Here is a 9,427-nt window from a genome sequence, read left to right as displayed (position 1 = left end):
GGGGGATGGTCACGCCGCAATCCCTTCTCCTCCATTCTCCTCTCGGGATCTTGGGCACGCACGCACACGCGCCCGGCGTGAGTTTTAAGCCACCGGCTCCGGGACACGAACCGCGGTCAACTACGTGGGAGTCCAGCGACATAGCCATTACGCTAACTGCTGGTTCCCTGCAATTATAATTCTTAAAATTACTTTTCAATTGTGTCTGTTTGGAATAGGGTACGTACACTGGCCTGGAGAGAGATGGGAGGCAGAGTAGGGAGGAGTGAGAAATTACCTTGGGACAGTGGCCGGAGGGTGGCCACGCCACAATCCCTTCTCCTCCATTCTCCTCTTGAGACTTTGGGCACGCACACACGAGTGCCTCGTGTGTTTTTCAAGCCGTTGGGTCTGGGGCTCAAACCGCTTCGTCAGCCATGTGGGATCCAGGGCCTTAACCTCCATGTCACTGGCTGGCCCTGCTTTTTGATTTTCATGGTTAGAAGCCCTTGCTCATCATTACGCAACATCTGAAAATTGCAGAAAACACCCGTAAGCCCAACACATGAGATGTGGACACCACCATGCTGGCTCTGCTATCTTTGCTGACCGCCTTTTGAATGGTATAATGCTTCTTTTCACCCGCTTAGCCCACAGTGCTCATTTTCCTCAACTGTCAAAAATAATGTGAGTTTTGGGGCCAGCAGATGGCGGAGTGGTTACATCACTGGAGTCCCACATGGCCAACAGTGGTTTGAGTCCTAGACCCGACAGCTTGAAACTCATGCCAGTGTATGTGCACGCGTGCCCGAGATCCCGGGAGGAGAATGGAGAAGGGCCTGTGGTATGGCCATTGGGGGGGAGGGGGGTGATTTCTCACTTTCCCCCTCACTGTCTTATCTCTCCCCTCCTCAGCAAGCACAAGCGCCCTAAGGCAAAACCTCTACAAAAGAAGAAGAATCATAACAATAATAATAATAAAATAAATTTCTTGAATCGTGTCTTGTAAAATTTTATAAAATACAAATGCTGTAAAGCTTTTTACCATTGCCGCCTCGGCACCCCCAACTCCTTTTGGTTGGGTAAAGTGCTGGTGAATGTCTCTGAAAGTGAAACAAACAATTTCATGATCTTATTTTAACTTCATAAAAAATACACATGTTGTTTTTAAAAGAATTATATAGCCTCAGGGCCAGCATGTGGCATGGTGGTTAAGATGCTGGACTCCCACCCGGCCGACCATGGTTACCGTCTCAGACATGATGGCTTGAAAAATCACACCGGGCAGGGTCAGTAGGTGGCGTGGTGGTTAAGGGCGCTGGACTCCTACATGGCTGACCACGGTTCGAGTCCCAGATCTGGAGACTTGCATTCTCACTTTCCCTCTCTCTCCCTCTCACTCTGTTCCTCTCTGGTCAAATTAAAACAAATAAATAAAGTTAAATTAAATAATTCTTTAAAAAAAAAATCACACCGGGCACATGTGTGTGCCCAAAATTCCAAGAGGAGAATGGAGGAGAGGGGATCGTGGCATGGCATTGCTACCCTAGGGGAGAGGTGTTCTGTGGTAGCTAGTGTGAGAATCTTACTGAGGGCCCCTCTCTTCTTGTCTTTTCTCATCCTATGTTTGTCTGGCTTGGAGGAGTAGCCAGGCACCCACGGATCAACGACACAGGCAGGGCAGGGGCCTGAAACCTGGAGCGGGAACAGATCAGTCCGGCCCCAGGAGCACAGCCCGAGTGACACCAAGTTGGATTGTGTAATTCGCTCTGTAAGATGACCTGGGGCTCGTCCCTGTGTGCTCGCTCCGTTCTAGAAAGTGTTTTTGGTGTTTTTGGATTCCTCCACACTAAGCACTTTTTGCAGGTTCACTGCTACACGCCTTCCGATGAGATTGTATTTTGAAAACGTGTGGTGAAAGTTGGGATTTTTTTTCTTCCTCGCCTTTTTTTTTTCCCTTCTGCTTTAAAAACAAGATAAGCCTGTATGCAAATAGAGTTCCAGGTAACCACAGCAACGGTGTCGACTTTATTTATTGAATTACAGTCTTCCTTCACCCGATTAAGTTCTATTTGCATACCTTTACCATTAGAAACATTTATTCCATTAATGAGTCACTTGAGACATCAGAGTTTACAGTATAGTTCTGGATTCAACTGTGCTTATACTAGAAGGATGGATGTCTTCTGGAATAAAAGTTCAGGATTGTGTATATGAAGAGAAACAGAGAGGTTTTTATTTTTATTGTAAAGTCAAAATGGGCCCAAATGAATTAAAAATAATATTTGAAGTATCTTCAGTTACGTATTTCCTGCAGTAAAGAAATGGTATGACAACTTACTCTCTTATGCTGCATGTAACTAGTTTCTTGAAAGATAGCAAAGCTTATATGTTAGATATTGTTAAATAGAAAAAAAGAAAGAGAAAGAGAAAAGACAGCCTCAACGCTTTTCTCGGAATGAACAGGAACCCTGAAGGAGGAAGTAGGTGACAGTTTATTTTTCAACAAGCGTGCGTTATCAAGCAAATGAAATTCCTCTGGAAGCTATAAAAATGAAGGAGAGAGGACGGCCCTGCTCGTTCAGCACACAAGATGCCTCACTATTCAGAGCCCTGTTTCAAAGCCGAGTTATTAATAAAAGCCAATTATTGCGCTTTTCCAAAAGAAAACACTGAGTCATTCATGAAGTGATCTAAGATTTCGAAACTTGCTTACACCATTTTTTTTTCCTCCTTCTTTCCTACCTGTGCCAAAAACAGACTCGGAAAAGTCGCCCAGTCACAGAGGCCTAAATCCAGGAAGCTATACCAAATTAGCTCAAGACTAGAGTATTTTAAAAGACTCCTGATACCCCAAAGGGTTACCGTCCTATCAGGGTGGCAAACGCAGGAGTCCCTCCAGGGCCTGCCAGGGCCCAGCGCGGAGGGGCCCGTCAGTAGCTGGTTCTGGCACGGTCGTCATTATTTGGCCATTCCCTTGGCCTGCCTCCAGGTTTCATGTGGAACAGCGAATGGGCGTGGGCCCGCAGATAGGCAGGCCCGTGCTCCTCGGACGGATTACATATTTACAGCTGGATCCCCATAGGATTTGGCCAGAGATGGGAGACAGAAGAGAAAGTATTTGGCTAGAAAATCTCCACTTCTCGATTCCCTTATCAACTGTGTGAGCTTAGGCATTCCGTTGTGTTCCAGACAGTCAGCAAATGTTTGTATCAGGACAAGAAACTGAGCGAGGTGCTTTTGACCTGGGGACAGCTTCATCCTGTCTTGTTCCTGCTCAGGGAGAGTACTTCAAGACATGATCTTTAAAACAGAATTCTAGGTAAATGCACCGAGACTTGAACCACCAAAGTCTCTGGATAGGCTGGCAGCGGAAGCCGCTTCTCCCATCTTTACCAACAACTGTAAGTCTGTGTAGATAAATAATGTAGACAAGGAAACAATGTTTTTGGTCCAAACAATACAGAAACGCTTGGACTTGTGCCTCCTTAACCTAGCACCTTATGTTTGCACAGTACCGCTCAAAGATGTACCCGTACTTTATCTTGGTGGGACTCTTCAAGGTAGAGCGGGTAAGGGGAGCAACCCATTTTACACGTGTGGAAATCAGGGCTCAGAGACCGTAACCTTTCTAAGGTCACATTCTAGTCCACCACAGAGTCCAGACTGAAGTCCAGGGCTCCTGGAAAACACTGCCGGTCCTTCCCTCTTTTCCTCCCCTCCTCTTCCAGAGCTTCCCCTCCTGGATTTGATCTGACTGTCCCCTGCTGTATACCTGGACTCTTGAGCACCTGTGTCTTCTGCTTCTGCATTCAGCCTACGCTTATTTATTTGTTTATTTTTTTAAAGAATTATTTTATTTAACTTTATTTATTGTTATTATCTTAATATTTCCAGAGAGAGAGAGAGAGAAAGTGAGAAAGCAAGCCTGCAGGTCTGAGACTCAAACCACAGTCAGCCATGTCGGAGTCCAGCACCCTCAACCACAATGCCACCTGCTGGCCCCAATTTGTTTACTTAATTGCCACAAAGTGCACTCACAGAGAGTTAGAGAGAGACAGAGAGAGGGAGAGGGAGAAAGCACCCCTGAATGGGATCTGGCTCCTTTAAAGAATAGGCAAGCCCAAGCCTATGCTCTTTTATTTTTTTAGAATTATTTATTTAACTTTATTTATTATTATTATTTTAATTCGCTACAGGGCACGTGCACTCACTGGAAGAAGACACAGGGAGAGAGAGAGGGAACATGAGAAAGTAAGCCCCCAGGTCTGGGACTCAAACTGCGACTGGCCATGTGGGAGTCCAGTGCCTTAACCACCACTGCACCTGCGGGCCCCAAGCCTATGGTTTTAACTCCTAGAATGCCCCAGTTCTACTAGTCAAGTCTGTTTGTGCTCCCACCTTGAAGATCCCGGTTTGTTTTCACAACAGGAGATGCGCCTAGCTGAGAAGGAAGTGGTCTGGAGTCTGGTCTGAGAGCAAACCAGCTTCTTCTTTTTCTCCTTGCATGTGTTCTGGTCTTACTTTATCCCAACACCCCCAGATCTTCCACAGTATCCCTCCCCACATCTGAGGGACTTGGAAACACAAAAAGCCTTTCTCATCTGCTAACATGTTTCTAATGATGACCAGTGGTTTCTGTGCACATGTTTATTTATTTATTTATTATAGTCAGTTACATTTTGCTTTAGGGCATGCTCCATAGGGAAACTGAGGGATCACCCTCGGGGCAGGTATGGCCCCACCGCAATCCCTTCTCCTCCATTCTCCTCTCAGGACTTTGGGTATGCACGCACACGCGTGTGCATGAACATGTGTCCAGTATGAATCTTTAAGCTGCCGGGTCCGAGAATTGAACAGCAGAGTTGGCTAGGTGGGATCTAGCTGCCTTTCTGTTCACACCACCTGCTGGCCTGCATGTGTTTATATTTTTTTTACAATAAGGTGGTGTTTCTTTGTCATTTAGGGAAAACTATTTTTAAAATGTATCTTATGGTTTTTGTGTAATTCACACGGTATAATTCTCACAATGCGTGTGGACATTTTTCCAGTAGGTTTTACAACAAATCATGAGACTGTGTGGTCTCGCGCATGTAGAATATGCCCAGTAAGCACTGGTTAAAAATTGATGGTTCCAGGGAAGTCTTTCACCAGCGATTTTGGTTAAGGACTAGAAGACCTTGATCGCTCTGTTACCCATCTGACAGTGGTGGGGAGAAGGAAGGAGGTGGCAGTCATGGGAATCCTGCTTTATTACTCAGCTGAAAGTCCCCGGCCCCTCCTAGCAGGGCGGGTGGGACGAGGCAGCCTTCTGTCCCTCCCTGCCATTTCACCAGGCAGAAGGGTTCATTTCAAAAAAAAAAAAAAATTTTTTTTTTAAGTGCAAAAGTGCTTGTTCTGCAGTAAAGGATTTTCTCCTATACACCCCTCCCTCTTGACTGCACGCGGTTCCACGGTCTCTTATTAGCAAAACAATGGCCATTTGGGAGAGGGGGAGTCCCAGCCGCTCACACTGCAGCGGCAGATCGTCCTCACCGCATCCGAAGCTCTAGTCTAAACGGCGCACATGCAGAACTTGAGCTCATCCTTAGGACCGCCCTGTGAGGCAAATGCCCTTTATGCCCCCATTTCACAGAGGAGGGAAGCGAGGCACAGGCAGGTTAACTCCCCTTCCCGATCGCACGGCAAAGCGCCGGCTCTAACCGCTGATTCTTTGCTGCCTGGACGTACTCACGTCCCCTGAAAGCCCTCAGTAAAGTCCCCAGGCTGGGATTAAGATCTGACCTCTGACCGGAGGCACAATTTCTAATCTCACTCCATGTGGAGGGGGAAATCAGGGAGTCACAACGGACACTTGGAACCCATATAAAAAGAGAGGTGTGACATAACTTGGGCTCACACTTGATGTTCACCCTTCACTGTTCCCTTTAAATCTGTGACCCAACCCAGCTGTCACACGGAGAGTCTGCCAGGTGGGGGTCAGCTAGAAAACACCACAGAGGTTTATGAGTAGGTGCTAAATGCTTTTGAGCCATAGGCTGATTTCGACTCATTTTTCAATGCTTATAAAATGGAAGCTGTAAAGTGTTCAAACTTGGGAGGATTTAATTCGCTAGCTGAAGAGCTCCTAGTTACTATCTCAAAAAACAGCAATGAACAAGCAAACTGGAACCAACGGAAAGCAAACACCAGGCGAGGGACAGTTTAAATCCAGCCATCTTCCTCGGGAGAAAGGTGTATTTTGCTTAATGATATTTTGCAGTTACTCAGATATCCGCAAATCAAAGCTTTGTTTTGTCTTTTAATTGTTTAAAATATATATTAAGATGTTAAAATATATATTAAGATGTATTTATATTTACACGTGTGTCTTATACATTTTTTAATAGGCAAGAACTATTTTTCAATCTTTAAACATGTTTAGTACAGTAAAATATCTTTTATGAAACAAGGTTGGATATCAATAAACTAAACCAAAACAAGGGGGAAGAAAAATCACTTCTTATAAGGGAATTCACAATCCTGCAATGCTTTTATTCCTAGTCCGAATAATTGTTTGTGATGAAATAGAAAACAAAATTAAGTCCAGTTTTACTCACATGGACTTCAAGATATTTCCTGGAAGCTTCCTTTTTCAGACCAACTCCCTAATATCAGTTTGTTCTTACAGTTGGGGGAAGTGGAGGGAAAAAAAGACTCAATTTTTATATACATGCACATTTTAAAAATGATCATTATTGGGGCCAGCAGGTGGTTGGAGTGCTGAGCTCCCACATGGCCTACTACGGTTCGAGTCTTGGACTGATGACTTGCGCTCTCTCTCTCTCTCTGTCTGTCTTTCTGTCTCTCTCTGATGAGCACATGTGCCCTATAGCAAATTAAAAAATGGTAAGTAAAAATTAAGTAATTCTTTTGAAATTGTTATTATTATTTTAGTTTCTTACTTCTTCCATGAGACAGACAGACAGGTATAAATAAAAACAAACTGGCTGGCAGGTGGTTAAGGGCGCTGGACTCCCACATGGCTGATTACGGTTCAAGTCCCAGACCTGGAGGCCTGCTTTCTCACTTTCCAGTTCTCTCTCTCTCCCTCTCTCTCATTCTTACCCTCTCTGGTCAAGTTAAAATAAATAAATAAAGTTAAATAACAATAATTCTTAAAAAAAAAAAAGAAAAAGCCCAAACATATGAAAGCAAAATTTAAAAAAAAAAAAGGAAAGGCAGGCATCCTCAACAGTGTCTTCACTCCACAATCCACCCCAAGCCTCTGCCAGCCCAGGTCATGGGCATACAGAAAGGCCTGGCATGCTCAGGGAGATCCCAGGATGTGAACCCATGACCTTTCCCGCGTGGGTCTAGTTGTGCTACCCCTGCGTCATCATCACCTGGCCCCCACAAAGAGAGTATGTGCATGCACCAGAGACAGAGAGACAGGGAGGCAGAGGGAGGACGCACGCCATAACGGGGCTTGGTCACGCCACAATCTCGTCTCCATTTTTGCATCCTATTGAGATTTTAGGCATGCACCTACATGTGCCCGGCATGTTTCCAAGCCACTAGGGCTGAGATTTGAATCCTGCTCAGCCATGTGGGATCCGGCTTGCTTAGCCACTATTGGCTATCGGGCTGCCCCTTTCTACATGCACTTCTTTTTTGGTTCCACAATTGAGTCCAGGATTCCACACTGCGTTTAGTACCTATACACTTTTCTTTTAGTTTTTGCTATAGGGTGCATGTGCTTGCCGGAGAGAGAAAGAGAAAGTGAGAAATCACCCCCCACACACACACCTCCAGGAGGAGAGCCAACCACAATCCCTTTTTCTTCATTTGCCTCTCAGGACTTGGGGCATGCGTGCATACACACCTGACATGATTCTCAAGCCACCGTGAAGTCACCCATCTGGGATCCAGCCACCCTAACTGCTATGCCACCTGCTGGCCCCACATATATACCTTTTTTTTTTTTTTGGAAGGTATTTGCCATAGGGCACGTGCACTCACTGGAGAGACAGAGACAGTGAGAGAGAAAGTGAAAAATATTATCTCCGAGGGGCAATGGCCACACCACAATCCCTTCTCTTCCATTCTCCTCCTGGGATTTAGGGCACTTACACATGCGTGCCTGGTGTGAATTTTAAACTGCCAGGTCTGGGACTTGAACTGCAGTCAGTCATGTGGGAATATAGTGCCTTAACCACCAGGCCACCTGCTGCTCCCCACCCCCTGACACACACTTTTTAATGCAGCACACACTACATGAAAATATCACAGTGCAGGGAACCAGCAGTTAGCGTAATGGCTATGTCACTGGACTCCCACGTAGTTGACCATGGTTCGCGTCCCGGACCCGGTGGCTTAAAACTCACGCTGGGCATGTGTGAGTGTGTGCCCAAGATCCCGAGAGGAGAATGGAGGAGAAGGGATTGTGGCATGGCCATCCCCCCTGGGGGGTGATTTCTCGCTTTCTGTCTCTATGTCTCTCTCTGTCTGGCAAGCGCATGTGCCCTATAGCGAAAAAAAAAAACTCTCAAAAAAAAAAAAAATCACAGTGCAATTTTAAGGAGAGGGAAGTAACAAGCAAACAAGAAAAAAACTATTTGTGGGTCATACATGGGTCGTTATAACTTGCCTTTATTACCCAGTGGGTAAACACGGATGAGCACAGGCAAATGTGTATGACAAGTATGCTTCAATTAAGCTCTCCATTCTGTCTAGGGTGAAAGAGCTGAAGGCTCTTATCTTAAAGTGAACTCAGGGTAGATCTCACAAGAAAAAGTTCAGATGGTGGTATTAGAAGAAAGAGTTGGTGAGCTCTTCGATCTTTATTGAGAATAATCGATTCATACTGAGCTGAATCCCGAAGGGAGAATAGAAATCAGTGAGGCCAAAGGCAGGGGAGAAGAGGATGAGCAGGGCAAGTGAGAGGCAGGAAGAGCCCTGGCCAGCTCCCTGGTGCAGAAGGACTGCACTGCTCCAGAAAGGCCGGATTTCACAGGGCAACTGCGGTTTCAGGCCCCACCTGGGTCAGCTTGAAAAACACAGCCGGGGTGAGCATGTGCCTGAGATTGAAGGGCTAGGGGCCTACAGCATGACCAGACCCTGGGGAGGGTCTCTCTGCTCTCTCTCTCTCTCTCTCTCACACACACACATGTGCATGCACCCTGTTGTGAATAAAGAGGAAAAAAAAAACTGTTTTAAAAAAGGAAGAGCTTTCTAAGCCCAGGGAACAGGGTATGCAAAGGCCCTGAGGTGGGGAGGAGCGTAGGAATATGAAGAACTAAAAGAAGAAATAAAGGTTAGAGAAACTCAGAAAAGAGGAAGAATGGTGTGAACCGAGGCAGAAGCTACCAGAGTTGGGTTTAGGGACGACTGAGAAGTATGAGGCTGTTTTATTTCCCTCCTCTACCAGATTTCAAGTGCGCCTTTTTTTTTTTTTTTTTTTTTAAAG

Source organism: Tupaia chinensis, unplaced genomic scaffold (genome assembly GCF_000334495.1).
Source record: "Tupaia chinensis unplaced genomic scaffold, TupChi_1.0 Scaffold000066_1, whole genome shotgun sequence".
Classification (NCBI taxonomy): domain Eukaryota; kingdom Metazoa; phylum Chordata; class Mammalia; order Scandentia; family Tupaiidae; genus Tupaia; species Tupaia belangeri.
Note: the sequence above shows the minus strand (reverse complement) of the source record.